This window comes from Schistocerca nitens, chromosome 1 (genome assembly GCF_023898315.1).
Source record: "Schistocerca nitens isolate TAMUIC-IGC-003100 chromosome 1, iqSchNite1.1, whole genome shotgun sequence".
Lineage (NCBI taxonomy): Eukaryota > Metazoa > Arthropoda > Insecta > Orthoptera > Acrididae > Schistocerca > Schistocerca nitens.
The window spans coordinates 652,021,577-652,038,855 of record NC_064614.1 but is presented as its reverse complement, the minus strand read 5'-3'; the positions used below and the strand labels follow the sequence as shown (position 1 = coordinate 652,038,855).

Below are 17,279 nucleotides of genomic sequence, written 5' to 3'. Positions count from 1 at the left end.
CGTGCCGCGTGCCCCGGCTCTTGTGGTCTGCCGCGCTTGAAGCGGGCTCACGGAAGTGTGCGTGCAGCGCGCTCCGCTGCTCTGCTCTGACAGACTCCCATTTCCGTAAAGGGCCTACACACGCACGAACCGACCGACTGACGATCTGATGTGTGTAGGCGTTTTGACCGACCGACGAACTGTCGTTGTGAAGTGTGCAGTGCTGTCATGCCAACCACCCATCTAAAATCCGTGTTTTGTCACTGCGTTATCGACTATCATTTTTATTTACAGTTCACTGTCGCTATTTGAGTTTGCTTATTGTCATTTTGTCATTTGGAGATGGTGAGTGGGGCTGTGGACGATAGAAAACAGAGTGCCAAGTGGAGAAATCGGAACATTCCCGACATATTCTTTCATTTGGACTTCAATAGCGGGGTGACAGCAACGGAGGCAGCCATAAACATTTGCCCTGTATATGGGGATAATGCCACTGGACAGAGCACTGCAAGAACATTGTTTTCTTGTTTTAAGGAGGACCGATTTGACATTTGTGACTCTCCACGTTCAGGAAGACTTTCGAGAGTTGATGAAGACCGTTTAAACGCATTAATCCACGTAAGTGTAACAGAAAACTGGCAGATGTGATGAGCAGTGATCATTCCACCAACGTGCGACATTTGCGTGTAGTGGGGGAGGGGGTTAAAAAATCGGCTGTATGCGTATAGCATGGTCTAAGCCAAAATTACAGGTGGCCATATATACATCTCTGCTTTTTCGACACAAATTGGCTTGTAAAAAACACCGACCATTCCTGTCTCGTTTCGTTACTGGTGACGAGAAATGGTGTCTTTGCGCTACCGTAATGAAAAGAAGGGAATGGTTGAGCCCAAATAAAGCAGCAACTTCCCTTACAAAGACATGCGCGCATCCACAAAAGATAATGTTATGTATCTGGTGGGGAAACGGCGGTTGGTGTACTACGAATTGTTTTCCCGAGGTGTAAACATCATTGCTGACATTTATTTTCAACAACTGAGACGACGTGGTTCAAATGGTTCAAATGGCTCTGAGCACTATGGGACTTAACATCCGAGGTCATCGTCATCAGTCCCCTAGAACTTAAAAGAACTTAAACCTGGCTAACTTAAGGACATCACACACATCCATGCCCGAGGCTGGATTCTAACCTGCGACCGTAGCGGTCGCACGGTTCCAGACTGAAACGCCTAGAACCGGTCGGCCACAACGGCCGGCTGAAATGACGTGCAGACGCTGTCCAAGAACAACGGCCATGAACACTGCGTGAAGTGATACTACTCCACGATAACGCACGCCTGCATTCTGCTAGATTGACAAAAAACCATATACATAATTTGGATTTGAAAATCATTCCCAACTCACCTTATTCACTTTATCTTGCGCCCTCAGATTTTCACCTTTGCCGCACTCTTTCGAACAACCCTCAAGGAATTTCCTTTCCGGATGAAAATGCGCAGACCAATGTCCCCAGGCGCTGTTTGGAGACATCCTCGTCTCAGCACTACAGCTATTGGTGAACGACTGCGTTTATCAGGAATCCTCCTGATGGCTTCCCATACTTCCATAGAACAAGTGGAACGGTTGATGGAGTCCAGGAACGCTTGGCATGACCTTTCCTTGCTCTCCTTTATCACACGTCGGGCATTTGCTCTCGCGACTCGAAGGGCTATGTGGTTTCCTGCGGTAGGGTGGCTTTTAAATCGTCAAAGAGCCCACACCAGCTCCACATGGCTGAACGGCACTCTTCCGTCCACCAAGACACAGGTCACCTCCAAAGATGACACGAGGACTTTGGGATGGATAAGTCAACGGCTTATTGATCACTTGTGTGATAGGTCCAGGCATTCCTGGATGGTGTTGCAATGTTCAAACACAGCTAGCTGCCTGAACAGCGCCGTTTTGAGCAGGAGAATGGTACCCCTCGGGTCAGTGTTTTGTTACCCTCTTTGTCTCAGCCATCAACAGTATCACGTCTACGGTAAGTAGTCCAGTACAGTGCTCCTTATTCGTCGACGATTTTCATGTTTTCTGTTCCTCCTCCAGTGTTGCTTCAGCGAGCCGTCAGTTGCAACTTACAGCGCGGAGGCTAGAGGAGTGGGCTGAGAAGGTGGGTTTTCAGTTTGCTGCAGACAAGTGTGTGTGTGTTCATTTTAATCGTTCTCGCAGTATTTTTAATTTACCTACCTTGCCTTGAGGGACACCATCCTAAATTTTAGTGATTCAGTGCGGTTTCTGGGCCTCATTTTTGACTTCAGATTGTCATGGTTGCTACACCTGAGAGACCTGAAAGTCAAAACACTGAAGGCACTGAATATCTTAGTGTCTTAGCTACAAGTCTCGAGAGCGGTCAGGGGAGTCTACTCCAGTTTTAAAGGGCTTTCGTGCGTTCAAGGCCGGACTACGGATGCATGGTGTATAGATCAGCGAGGACTTCCTATTTTAAGATCGTTGATGCTGTCCACCACGAGGGGCTCCGGCTGGTCAAAGGTGATTATAGGACCAGTCCCATACACAGTATCTATGCTGAAGTCGGGAAACTGTCACTCATCCTCTGGCGGCAGCTGCTCGTGGTGCATCAGGCGCGTAGTTTCCTGCAGCTCCGACTTCACCCGCAAACCATACTGTTGTTGATCAGCCTCTGGAATGTCTTTTTCCCAACCGTCATTGAATCACGATGCCGTCTGGCATCCCGTGCAATGTGTGCCGGAGTCCCTCGGTGTGGAGCCAGTACGGCCCCAAATCGAGGGTTTTAACCTCCTGCCGCCCTGGTTACTGGAGAGGCCCAGAATGGTTCTAGATTTGGTGCAGTACAAGAGAGATTACACTCTTGCTTCCGTTTTTAAAGTGATATTTTCTGACATTTTATCTGAGCACCATAACTAAGTAGCTGTTTTTTACGGATGGGTCGAAACAGGGGAATCTGTTGGTTGCTCCATTGTTTTCCCGGGTCGTGTCCTCAAGGTCCAACTGCCTCAAGCGTTTACTGTCTTTTGATGCATAATTGGCTGCGATCTTGCGGGTACTGGAGCAGATGAGACGTTCTTCCAGTGCTACATTTCTTGTCTGTTCCGATTCTCTAAGTGACCTCGCACGTTGAAACTTTTGTACACAGCAGATGAAGTAGTACAGACCATCCATGATGCTCTCTCCAATTACAACGACTGGGGAAGAAGGTGGCTTTCTGTCGGGTACCAGGGCACGTCGGCATTGCTGGGAATGAAAGGGCGGATCTAGCAGCGAAGGAGGGGTGTCTCTATCCGCAGGTATTTCAGTGTGCCATCCTTCTATATGCTATCACCTCGCTGTTGGGCTCAAGAGTCTTGCGTCAATGGGAGGATGAGTGGCTGGAAGTGACTGACAATAAGCTCTGTTTAGTAAAGCCCACAACGCGGGTGTGGTGTATCTCCTTCCAGTCACGTAGACGTGACGAGGTTCTCCTCACTCGTCTTCATATAGGCCACAGCCCTGTGACGCATGGACCCTCCAATGTGTGGTGCTTGTGACGTACTGATCACTGTGCACCACGTTTTATTGGACTATGTTCTATTTTCCGACCAGCGGGCCGCGGCTGGTTTACCTACGGATCTGCAAATATCTTTTACCGCAGCGTTGGCAGGCTGTTGTAAATAGCGAAGGAGAATATGACTAAAATTTGTGTTATGTTTATGTGTTGTGTTTATTAACCTTATGGAAAAACGGTACGATATTATGCACCAACCCAATAATATACATGACACGGCGCGAGGCGGACGAGACTCTAAGGATAGAGTTTCTAGAGAAATTTAAAGACTCAGTTGTTTGTGGGATACGTTGTGCGAGGAGTAAAACATAGATGCAAGAAATGAAGCACTGTTCTATTTTTTAACGAAATCTTAATGGTTTCGTGCAGCACGAAACCATAGAAAGAAACTAAGGTGCTCCGACCTTACCGATTTCTGTTTTTAGGTTTCCAGTACTTATCGGAAAAGAAATCTAAAAACTGAAACATCGGCTTTTAATGAATGTTAAATCATAAAGTTTACTTGCTTAATTGTTGAAAAAGTCCAGTCTCTATCGAAACCCTCTGCTATGAAGAGCAAAGGGCGGGATTTTTTTTTTTTACATTCCGACAGTTACTAAGTGCTTCATTTCTTCTGCATGTTGCTAAATGCTTCATTTCTTATGTATCTGCTGTATTTATTAGATGATGTGCGCCACCATCGTGTGTAATGAGTTTCTTAAACTTAAATGTTCTCTTTTGTCGTAATTACATAAATAATTTCGTTGGTTTTTTTATTTAATTTACTTTACCACGATGTATTTCCTCAGACAACTTTAAATCACTTTGCAGGCTTCAGGAAGCAGTTTAGCTAATAATTGTGGGTATACAACAACACTGTGTTTGAGTTTCACTTAACTCCTGCCAGTGGCTAGAAATCGTAATGTACACTCCTGGAAACGGAAAAAAGAACACATTGACACCGGTGTGTCAGACCCACCATACTTGCTCCGGACACTGCGAGAGGGCTGTACAAGCAATGATCACACGCACGGCACAGCGGACACACCAGGAACCGCGGTGTTGGCCGTCGAATGGCGCTAGCTGCGCAGCATTTGTGCACCGCCGCCGTCAGTGTCAGCCAGTTTGCCGTGGCATACGGAGCTCCATCGCAGTCTTTAACACTGGTAGCATGCCGCGACAGCGTGGACGTGAACCGTATGTGCAGTCGACGGACTTTGAGCGAGGGCGTATAGTGGGCATGCGGGAGGCCGGGTGGACGTACCGCCGAATTGCTCAACACGTGGGGCGTGAGGTCTCCACAGTACATCGATGTTGTCGCCAGTGGTCGGCGGAAGGTGCACGTGCCCGTCGACCTGGGACCGGACCGCAGCGACGCACGGATGCACGCCAAGACCGTAGGATCCTACGCAGTGCCGTAGGGGACCGCACCGCCACTTCCCAGCAAATTAGGGACACTGTTGCTCCTGGGGTATCGGCGAGGACCATTCGCAACCGTCTCCATGAAGCTGGGCTACGGTCCCGCACACCGTTAGGCCGTCTTCCGCTCACGCCCCAACATCGTGCAGCCCGCCTCCAGTGGTGTCGCGACAGGCGTGAATGGAGGGACGAATGGAGACGTGTCGTCTTCAGCGATGAGAGTCGCTTCTGCCTTGGTGCCAATGATGGTCGTATGCGTGTTTGGCGCCGTGCAGGTGAGCGCCACAATCAGGACTGCATACGACCGAGGCACACAGGGCCAACACCCGGCATCATGGTGTGGGGAGCGATCTCCTACACTGGCCGTACACCACTGGTGATCGTCGAGGGGACACTGAATAGTGCACGGTACATCCAAACCGTCATCGAACCCATCGTTCTACCATTCCTAGACCGGCAAGGGAACTTGCTGTTCCAACAGGACAATGCACGTCCGCATGTATCCCGTGCCACCCAACGTGCTCTAGAAGGTGTAAGTCAACTACCCTGGCCAGCAAGATCTCCGGATCTGTCCCCCATTGAGCATGTTTGGGACTGGATGAAGCGTCGTCTCACGCGGTCTGCACGTCCAGCACGAACGCTGGTCCAACTGAGGCGCCAGGTGGAAATGGCATGGCAAGCCGTTCCACAGGACTACATCCAGCATCTCTACGATCGTCTCCATGGGAGAATAGCAGCCTGCATTGCTGCGAAAGGTGGATATACACTGTACTAGTGGCGACATTGTGCATGCTCTGTTGCCTGTGTCTATGTGCCTGTGGTTCTGTCAGTGTGATCATGTGATGTATCTGACCCCAGGAATGTGTCAATAAAGTTTCCCCTTCCTGGGACAATGAATTCACGGTGTTCTTATTTCAATTTCCAGGAGTGTAGATAACAGCCTCTCCTCGTAGCTTACGGCCTCTCTCATGACTGTATTCTTTCTCGTTAAGAATGGTCTGACGTTGTTCAGCACCTACGAAGTGCGTGATTCATCCATTCTTAAATAATTACGAAAATCATGGCTCTCAGCTACTTAACCCTGCATTGCTACTGGTGGGTCTCCCAGACACTGACTTGTGTGAGCGATTCGTTTTCGTTAGGTTCACAACACTGCACACGAGCAGCTTTCCTGGTAGCTTCCTACCTTATGCAGCTGTGCCATTTGCTCGTCAAGTGACGGCGGAAGTCCACTGTCTAGGAGTGCTCGTAGCGTGTTTGGGTCTGCCAGACCGACCATAGCAAGTAGGTCAGTACTTGTTGGGGCTATAGGACCCAGAGTAGCAATGATGGTATCGTTGGTCCCAACACAAATACGTTTGTAGTACACATTCAAATTGCTAAATCAGCCTATTTCTTTCAGACGAGGGCTATAATGGAGAAACAGAAGAGCTGAGTAACGATGCACTGCGAAATGAAATTGTTAGTGACGAATCAGGTGACGGAGATGGAGACTTAGACGTCGAACTATATAGTGAATACGATACGGAAAGCGATGAAAGTGGGGATGACAGTGATAGATATCAGAACAATAAGAAATATTTGGTTGGTAAGAACAAGCGTACTAAATGGGAGAAAGACATGCCTACTCCTCGTATCAGAACGAGATCACTTAAATACTGTGTCACATATTCCTGGTGTGAGGGGAATGGCAAAGAATAAAAGGACAGGTGTAGAAATTTGGTGGCTGTTTTTCACGGATGAAATAAAGGATGAAGTAGTCATACATACTAACCAATACATCGAATCCGCTAAGTCGAGATACTCTTCGTCTCAGACCTTCATTCATGAGACAGATAATGGTGAAATTGAAGCATTTCTTGGTCTGTTGTATTTGGGTGGAATCTGAAAGGTTGGTAGGGTTAATTTAGAAGAACTATGAGACAGAGATGGAACAGGATTGGAATTATCCTACTCTACAATGACCCTACAGAGATTCAGGTTTCTGGCACAGTGTCTGAGATTTGACGATATGTCAACGAGGTTCCGACAGGCGAAAAGAGGATAAATTGGCTCCTATACGAAATATATTTGATTGTTCACCAAAAACTGCATAGCACACTATTCTCTTGGAGAATATGTAACTGTAGATGAAATGCTTGTCAGATTTCGAGGAAGATGTAGTTTTCGAATGCATATTCCTCCCAAACCTGGAAAATATGGAATAAAAGTGTTCAATCTTGCCGATGCAAGAACGGCGTACACGTCAAATTTGTAAGTTTATTTAGGTGAGCAGCCAGATGGACCTATAAGTTGAGTAATCGCGCAGCTGATGTCGTCAAAGGGTTGTGTAATCATATTTCCAAAACATCAGGGAACATAACGATGGATAACTGGTTTAAAATCTATGAACTGGCCCTGACACTTCTGAAGGACCATAAATTAACACTTTTGGGAACAGTAAGGAAGAACAAGACGGAAATTCCCCAGAATTATTGAACACAAGAGGTAGAAACGCTTTTAAAAGCATCTTTGGCTTTCAGAAGACGTCCACATTAGTGAGCTATGTACCAAAGAAAAACAGGTGCCTACGTCTAATGAGTAATATGCACCATGACAACAAAATAGATGCAACAACTGGGGAAGAAATGAAACCGGAGATGATATCTCTGTATAATGGTACTAAGGGTGAGATTTAGTAGATAAGATGTGTGCCACCTGTGATGTAGCAAGAACAACTAGAAGGTGGCCATTGGCCTTATATTCGTTTGCTTACTGAATGTAGCAGGCATAAATAGTCCCCTCATCTTCAGAGCCAACAACCAGGGGGAGACCAATAGGAGAGACATTCTGAAATCGCTTGGGATGGCTCTTGTCAAAGGCCAATTACTACTCAGGACAGGCAGTAAGCATATCAACCGACCTCTCGAAAGATCTGTCAACAGACTGGCGGGGGTCGAACAGCAAGACGGTGGGAGTGTGAACCAGAGTACGGTGCCTAAGAGAGGACGGTGCTGTGGGTGTGAAGATAGTAACTGCAATATATTTGTTACAGATGTTCTACGTATGTGTGTCTCAAAAAACACTCAAGTTTAATTTGTAAAGACTGCATGTAGTGGCCTGGTGTGGTAAAACGACATGTAGAAACAGTACGTTCAAAAGACATTGTGGAGACTCTCCATTTACTTACAACGTTTTCGTACATATTTTCTACTCATCTGTTTATACCTGAGTTTGGTTTTCGTAGCTTTCATTGTTCTACTTTGTGTGCTATGACACACGACAGTCACATTGTGTAACCATTTTTCTTCTGAACGGTATGTAAATGTTAGAATCACTGTCTAATTTGATTACGTAGTAATAAAAGACAACAGTTTTCTCAAACTCAAAGCAAAACGTGTTTGTTTACTTCATCTAGACAACATACGTTAATGTGAAACCCTTTTGTGCTCCCTATCGTTAACAAATCAGGCATACGCAGGTCGGGTCTGTGAGACCCCTCGTAGCAACGGTGGTACAAACGAACACAGTAGCAACTCAGGGTTAAATAACAGAACTTGGGTGAACTTCCTTCCTTGCATTAGCCACTTCTTTGCTAACAGATCTCTTGGCATTTTTTGGGCGAGGCAAACCCCGTGTAAAACCAGGCGGGATCTCGTAGTACATGAATGCAATGAACTTAAGATAAATAAGTCACAACGACGGCGCGGCGCTGCAATTGCTGAGTGTAGTCGGTCGAGTTGTGTGTAGGCTGCCCCGAAACCGGTCGGTCGGTCGATCGGTCGATCCGTCGGCCGATAAACTGGTGGGTGTATAGAGGCCTTAAAGGTGGCTAAACACGTAGCTGACAAGCACACGTGCTTTAGCATCTGTACGAAAATCTTGCACGTGCATTTTCGTTGTACTCGCCGCCTGAAGATTGATCGATTTTCAATTATGCATACTTGTATGCGCTTAAGTGCCCTACAGACGGTCTAATTTGGTCGGCCCAACGAAGTCCGACGCGGCAATCAGACGGCTAGACATAGCGCCTGATTTTCTCAGTAGGCTCTCGAGTTTGTGGAGAACAGACTCGCCGTGTCTTATGTTAGATGGAAAGAGAGGAGAATTGATACTGCTCTCATAACGCTACTACATGCTTCTAATGCAAGAAAAAAGGTATATGTGGGCTAAAAAAATAGTTGCTGTTTAGTCATCTGACGTTGTTGAAAGACCTGGATGACGACTGTTTTCGCAATTATCTGAGAATGTACTAGCACAGTTCTCTTACATTATTAAATTTTGCTGACTATCGACTGTGAAGTAAAGAAGGGAAAATCTGACGGTTAAAACCGATACCGATGTCTTAGTTATGAATAACCAGTATTTTTCGGTATTTCTTTGGTATAGGTAATAACAGGTTTTTTCGTGTTTTACTAATAATTGGGTAAAAAACCGGCTTATCAACTTGCCATGAGAGCAGAGCTAAAATTTTTTGGTTTCTAAATAAAACTTTTTTTAAAAAAACGAGTAATGTTTATTGGTGACGTTTCCATTACTTTGAAATATTTGGTTATGGTAGAAAATGGGAAAAGTAATCAGTGCTGTTTTATGAACAGCGCCGATAGAAGCGAGCAACAGAGATATGAAAAAATAATCGGCAGACAGCACTGCTAAGACAATAACACACTGTTGCCGTGAGGCAGCCTACTGAGCGAAACACTTGTGGTAGACAAGCGCGCACCTGGTTTGTACGGTTGTTTCAGACTGTCGTCCTCGGACACCGGTTGTATTGCAGAATGGCACCAGTCTCTAGTTTGGAAGTTTTTTACGAAGTGTGGTAGCAGTGAAGTACAGTGCCCTACTTCTTAGGAAAATTCGTACGGTAGTTCCTCAGATTACTCTTCACATACAGACAAAAACGCGACGGAAGAATTTAGTGTATAAAATGTGAGAAGATAAGTAAAGATGGATATGTTCTAGTAATAACAGTTTCATGTGACTCAGCGGTTTAGTGCAAGTCTCTCAATTGGATGGCACTTCATGTCCGTAATGGACAAAATTGACAGCACAAGATGTACAAATTCCAAAACGGGAAACGACAATGGGCCACACAAACGCGACCAGGGGGCCTCGGAGCTGGCGGAGAAACGCCGACGCTGCAGTGAGCGGCGAAGAGCAAACGGGCGCTCCCGATCGCGCAGGAGCAGCCCGCCCTGCCAGAGGCGTCGTCGTAATAACCAGAGTGACGAAAACTGACGCAACGGAAGTCACTCGCATTGCTCTGCAAATACTCGGTGACAGCTGTGGTGCGTTGAAATTGTCGTGTTTTTTCGAAATGCGTCTCCCAACCATCTGCAGAACTCTTTCGAAATCTTCTGTAGTCATCCACACAGAATTTATGAATTTCATTCCATTCTCTATTTTAAGATGCCCATTTCTGTTTCCTGCTTTAAAAAACTCATGAATCCACGAATATTTATGAACAACATCAATCTGAAGGTGTCCAAAGAAAAGATATGTGAATACGTTAAGGCGCGTCAACACTGAAGGCGCCACAACTGGACGTGTTGTGCCTGTTAACGGTGCATGATAGCGAGAGTCGCGCCACGCAGACCTATTCTTCCAGTGAGTTCTGCCATTCAACGGCAATGGCATCGTTTCCACAGTGGTGGCTGACTTTAATTCGTGATAGTTCAGCCAGTTTGCAACTAAATATTTTTAAATTTTATAAACAAACGCTCCTCGTAAATCAGTCTACCTATTAGCGAAAATCTTAACAGCACGCCTAACGCACTTCCTGACATTAACCTGAACATACTGTCAGAAGCGAGCAGAGGACCTCAATTTATACATGTAGAGATGCTCATTTTAGCTGGTGTACAAAATTTAAGAGCGAAGGTAACATTCGCAGGACTTCATTGGCAAGTATCGCGGCTCGATGAAGAAAGAACTGGTGCAGTATAGTACAGAAGGTAATTGGAAGAAATAAGCAATGAGACGAACAGAAATGACAATTTTATTCAAAGACAATTTATGATGGTCCTCTGGACATTAAAAAATGCGGGACATGGTTTTTAGTAGGCTGCGTGACGTGTGATCACTTCGGACGGCAGTCTGTTCTCTGGCCATAACGTCGGTTCTTGTGGCAGGGCGTCTGAGTCCTCCACCAGCGCAGTTGACAACTGCTGGATGGTCGTTAGTGCACCTGGCCATGCTGTAAAACGTCTTCCAGACGTGCTCGATCGGATTTAAGTTGGGAGAAAGGGAAGGGCAGTATACTCTCGTTCCAAGGGCTCCTCCACCTGCGCAGTTCGATATGGTCGCGTATTGTCATAAAACTTAAGTCGGGACCGAATGCACACGTGGAAAGACCCACAGGGCGAAGGAGCAGAATGCCACAATAACGCTGACCAGTGAGTTTACCGCGTTCAGAGATTTGGAGGTCAGGACACCCTCGCTACATTATGATGATGATGTTTGGTTTGTGGGGCGCTCAACTGCGCGGTCATCAACGCCTGTACAAAGTCCCTATTTTTACACAGTCCATAATGATGAAATGATGAGGACAACACAAACACCAAGTCTCCGGTTAGAGAAAATCCCAAACCCGGCCGGGAATCGAACCCGGCACCCCGTGATCCAGAGGCAGCAACGCTAGCCCTTAGACCACAGGCTGCAGACTCGCTACAGACCATAAAACCTGGACCATCAAAACGTCATACTCGACATGTGAGAATCATTGAACATGATCGTTTTGGAGGTCCAGGTGTTATGGTATAGCGAGGGACAATGTCGCACGGGCGTACTGATCTCCAAATCTTTGAACACGATACACTCACCGATTAACGTTGTTGTGACACTGCACTCCTTTTCCAGGTGTTTATTTCGATGTCCATTCGGATCTGACTTCATTTATATGGATTACAATGCACGACCGCTTCGAACAGCGCTAGTGGGCCGGCCGGTGTGAGCGAGCAGTTCTGGGCGCTTCAGTCTGGACTCACGCGACCGCTACGGTCGCAGGTTCGAATCCTGCCTCGGGCATGGATGTATGTGATGTCCTTAGGTTAGTTAGGTTTAAGTAGTTATAGGTTCTAGGGGACTGATGACCTCCGATGTTAAGTCCCATAGTGCTCAGAGCCATTTGATCGCTAGTGGAGGTGCTCTTGGAACGAGAGGATATTCGGCGAATGGACTGTTCGGCCTTCCCCCTCCCCCCCCCCGCCCCCCCCCGCCCCCGCCCCCCCCCCCGACTTAAACTCCGTCAAACACGTGTGGGACACATTGAATAGAGGTATTTCAACCTGCCCACATGCTCCAACGACCATCCTGCAGATTTCAGCCGCACTGGTGGAGACATGGAACGCCCTACCACGAGAACTCCCTACCAGGCCTGTGACCAGAATGGCATCGAGTTGCAGAGCATGCATTGCCGTCAGTGGTGATCATGCACCCAATTAAGGAATATGTCACGTCTTTTGTAATGTCCAGGGGATCATCATATGTAGCGCTGACTTCAGTGTAATTATTGTCTTTGAATAAAAGTGTCATTTCTGTTCGTCTCACTGAGTATTTATTTCATTACCTCCTGTGCTATACTGTAACAGTTCTTTCTTTGTACGGTCCAAGTTTCATCGAGCTATGTTTTTTGGCAGTGACACATAATGTGGAGGTTAGTTTCGTCCTTAAGTTTTGCACACCAGTGTACTTTTAACTTGTAGGACTCGTGTTCTCTAATTATCTTTATTGGTGTTGCTGAGTTAGCATGAGGTCCCACAAACGTGGGAGATCCTTATAGAGTTCCAATGCAATGAGGCGACGTTAAGGGCTCGCCACGACGTCACTCTCGTCGTCTCACTGTACGAAAATGGCTCTGAGCACTATGGGACTTAACTTCTAAGGTCATCAGTTGCCTAGAACTTAGAACTACTTAAACATAACTAACCTAAGGACATCACACACACCCATGCCCGAGGCGGGATTCGAACCTGCGACCGTAGCGGTCGCGCGGTTCCAGACTGTAGCGCCTAGAACCGCTAGGCCACCCCGGCCGGCACCTCACTGTACGATTAATGATCTTTCCGCCCCGCAACGCTAACAGTGTGTCCGAAAACTCCTCAACCCTCAGGCCCAAACTGTATATTCTCTGCTGGACTGGTTACATGTTAAAACTGTGTCCAGGGGAACTGTATGTCCACCATTGTGCCTTACATAGATATCTATGAGTCTCCATGTCCTTCCTGACGTATTCGGGAGCACCTCAAGAGTGTTCTTCGAAAGGCTTCCTCAACACATTTGCACAATTCTTTATCAGTCTCGTACCGACATTGAACCACATGGGACTTACTATGCCCCATATTGAGTTGTTTCTCGTAAGGCCCGACCTTCGTGGTGATAGTTTCAATAGGGATGCATTCTCGAAATTAGTCATCAAGGAACACATGTACGTGACTATCTAAGTGTGCTGGAGATCCTTTCTGCTTAACCACGCATGATCGATGGTTCCCCTGTCTTCTAACTGAGGTTATAGACATTAACAACGCGTTTCGTCAGAAATATCAATAAAACAATTTTTTGTTTCCCGCATGGCAAAAACTCAAGAACGCAAATCGGACGGCACGGCTGTCGTGTAAAACCAACCAGCGTCCGACTAGAACCAATCGTTTTTATCGTCTCTTACCAGTATGTGTACGTGCACACCATCGATGTGCCGGCTCGTACAAGCAAAGGTCAATTGATAGAGCATGTCGAGCGATTTTGAGCACATGAGTAGTGAATTCTTGGATAATTTTACTCGCACAAGGAGGCTTTGAGATTGGAACATGAGAGCAAAGGAGTGTCACGATAAGGTGAAGAGGAATGCTGCGCATAATATGGTTTTAACAAAACATGAAACAGTTGATCGTACAGCAGGTAAGGATGTAGTAATCAACTGCTTCAACTTGAAACAGTTGATCCTACAGCAGGTAAGGAAGCAGCAATTTAAACAAAAAAATAATCTTGAAGCCGTACTGCCAGAGTTTTGCACACCAGTATACTTTTAACTTCTAGTCCTCGTGTTCTCTAACCAGTTGAAACAGTTGATCCTACAGCAGGTAAGGAAGCAGTAATTTAAACAAAAAAAGTTTATTGAAGCCGTACTGCCAGAGGGAAGAGAGAGCTGTAGTTCGCTATAAATATGGGGGTGTTGCAGATAATCTCTCATGATTGCATCCTACTTTTTAATCAAAGAAGCCACGAATGACAATAGGATCAAATATGTTAATCACGTTCATACTGAAATAATTATGCCATTGACGTGGTTATATCGTTACATCTTCAGCTCACTGAATAAGTTACTGCGACCTACGTGTTTCGTTTCGTTAACCAGTCAATGCAGCACATATAACGCATCCTCTTCGTTTTTTGAGGCCTGCTACAGGCATCGCCATCCAAGTTCGAAGTATTACGTGCACAAATTGATCTTGTTCAAACATACATGAGCTGTTTGGAGGTGAAGAGGATTTGTTCATCCTTGCGCAAAATGTTCGATCACGCACACTTGTTAAGATTAAAGTTACGAAGGCAGCACCCTTTACTCAAGACTTATATATCTTTAGTGGTGGTTTAATGAAAGACTTTGATTTAATTTGCTTCCTACCAACACATACTTCGCTATGTCGTCAATACAGTGCCATAATATAACGAGATTCGACGACTTGTCTACATCGTACGAAGACATGTGTAAGAGCTTATGGCCTGCATGTGTCTTTAGAGACGGAACACAGGCTTTGCTGGAGAAATGAGAAGGAAGACTACACTAAACTGGTTTAGGGCAAGGTTCTGAGCCCCACTCTTCCAGAAAACAAAGCAAAAAGCGAAGTTATAAGTTAGCATCTTGTCGACAGCGAAGTCCATTCAGACAGTCGGTACCTAAATCAGAGAAAGACAGCGAAAATAACTGACCGTTGCCTTACTGAAGGAATAACACCAGTATTTACCAAAGATGATTTAAGTACATATATTGAAGCCTTAATTAGGACTGCTGGGCGTGAATTTCAGTCCTTCTTCTCCCTGGTAAAAACCAGTATTTTAATATGGTCGTCATCTTGCTATTATTGCCAGCGAGGTTGCCATTTGTAGAAGGAGTATTAGCTTGGACGAAATAGAAGAATGTATCAAACTTACCTGATTACCCAACACATGAGGTGAATGAAGATAGAATTTTGCACCCGTTGGAGGTCGCATTACACCTCTGTTTACGAAACGTAAGCATGTTTTTGTGTTACGAACTTTCTCCTTCCCACTTTTCACCTTGTTTGCCCTTTGTTGTGATTTAGTATCAGTCTTTTGTCACTATTTATAGGTATTTGATCGGAAACTTTAATTTAAGACGTAATTACTTTGAGTTCACTATATCTGTCATCCTGTTTGGTTTGTTTATGCACCTAAGGGGGTATTCATTTCTGTGATGTTTATGTCTGTGTATGTGTGTGTGTGTGTGTGTGTGTGTGTGTGAGAGAGAGAGAGAGAGAGAGAGAGAGAGAGAGAATAGTAGAGATTGTCATGCAGGATACACGTAATCGTAATTTGTCTTACATCAAGTTGAAGGGCCTTTTGCCTCGAGCTTGTACTAAGGTTGCTCTCAATACCCTGTAGAATCTCTGTCGTCGAAATCGGTATACACGCGGCCCGTCGCTTTCCTGCATGTTTGGTGGCTGTGAGGCTACTTGTTCTGGTTTAGCCGTGCTTGTTCTGGTATAGCCGTGCTCTTGACCTTTTCCATCTGCTCGGTCGTCGGCTTATTCCCGACATGAATATCGAAACACTCGGCTGCTTACATTACGCTACGTCAATCACACAGCTTGCAACGCACAAGGAACACACGGCACGTGGTCAGAGGAACGGTCATTCTTGAGTGACATCTACCGTCTCAACGACGACGCATTTCCGGACTCATGTTCATAGGACCTTTTTTCCTCCATTTCCAGTCAGGAATCCTCCATGCAGTCTGTCGGTTTTATTAATGTTCACCCTGTATAGATCAACGTGTTCAGATCTCGTTAGCTACTCAGGGGTATAGTCTCACATTAGTAGCGAGTGCAGGAATCGCTTGCAGGGGAACAGCGACCGTTAGAGCAGCCACAGGTCGAGGGTAACTTTCCTTTATTGACATGTTTCACTCGACCAACGCGAGCATATTGAGAGCATAGTCAAGGGCCACAGGTTACATACAACGGGCTAGTAAACAGTTTCTTGAAAATAGGTGGGCCGCGCGGGATTTGAAGAGCGGTGTAAGGCGCTGCAGTCATGTGCGGCTGGTCCCGGCGGAGGTTCGACTCCTCCCTCGGGCATGGGTGTGTGTTAATCAAAACGTCTTTGGTCCCGGGTTCGATCCCCGCCACTGCCTAAATTTTGATAAATAATCAGCATTGGCGGCCGAAGACTTCCGGCATAAGAAGTCAGCCTTATTCTCCCAACGGCCTTGTCAAAGAGGGCGGAGGAGCGGATAGAGGTTCAGGGTACTCTCTTGTCCTAGGGGTGGGAAATTGCCCCTAATGGCGGAAGAATCAGCAATGATCAACGACATGAGGATGCAGAAGGCAATGGAAACCACTGCATTAAAGACACGTAACGTGTATCCACAGGACATGTGGCCTGTAATTGAAGAAGTGTCATGATGATCTCTCCATTGGCAAAAGATTCCGGAATAGTCCCCCATTCGGATCTCCGGGAGAGGACTGCCAAGGGGGAGGTTACCATGAGAAAAAGATAGTCCCCCATTCGGATCTCCGGGAGAGGACTGCCAAGGGGGAGGTTACCATGAGAAAAAGATTGAATAATCAACGAAAGGATAACGTTCTACGAGTCGGGGCGTGGAATGTCAGAAGCTTGAAGGTGGTAGGGAAACTAGAAAACCTGAAAAGGGAAATGCAAAGGCTCAATCTAGATATAGTAGGGGTCAGTGAAGTGAAGTTATGAATAGGAAGGTAGGGCAGAGGGTGTGTTACTGTGAACAGTTCAGTGACCGGGTTGTTCTAATCAGAATCGACAGCAGACCAACACCGACAACGATAGTTCGGGTATACATGCCGACGTCGCAAGCTGAAGATGAACAGATAGAGAAAGTGTATGAGGATATTGAGAGGGTAATGCAGTATGTAAAGGGGGACGAAAATCTAATAGTCATGGGCGACTGGAATGCAGTTGTAGGGGAAGGAGTAGAAGAAAAGGTTACAGGAGAATATGGGTTTGGGACGAGGAATGAAAGAGGAGAAAGACTAATTGAGTTCTGTAACAAGTTTCAGCTAGTAATAGCGAATACCCTGTTCAAGAATCACAAGAGGAGGAGGTATACTTGGAAAAGGCCGGGAGATACGGGACGATTTCAATTAGATTA

General features: G+C 46.1%; 1 protein-coding gene across 2 annotated transcripts in view; it reads right to left on the bottom strand.

Annotated features, from left to right (window-relative positions):
* The window catches only part of LOC126258817 (calpain-A), a 668,101-nt gene that overhangs the window by 372,157 nt on the left and 278,665 nt on the right, over positions 1-17,279 (bottom strand). The gene's annotated exons all lie outside the window — the stretch shown is intronic.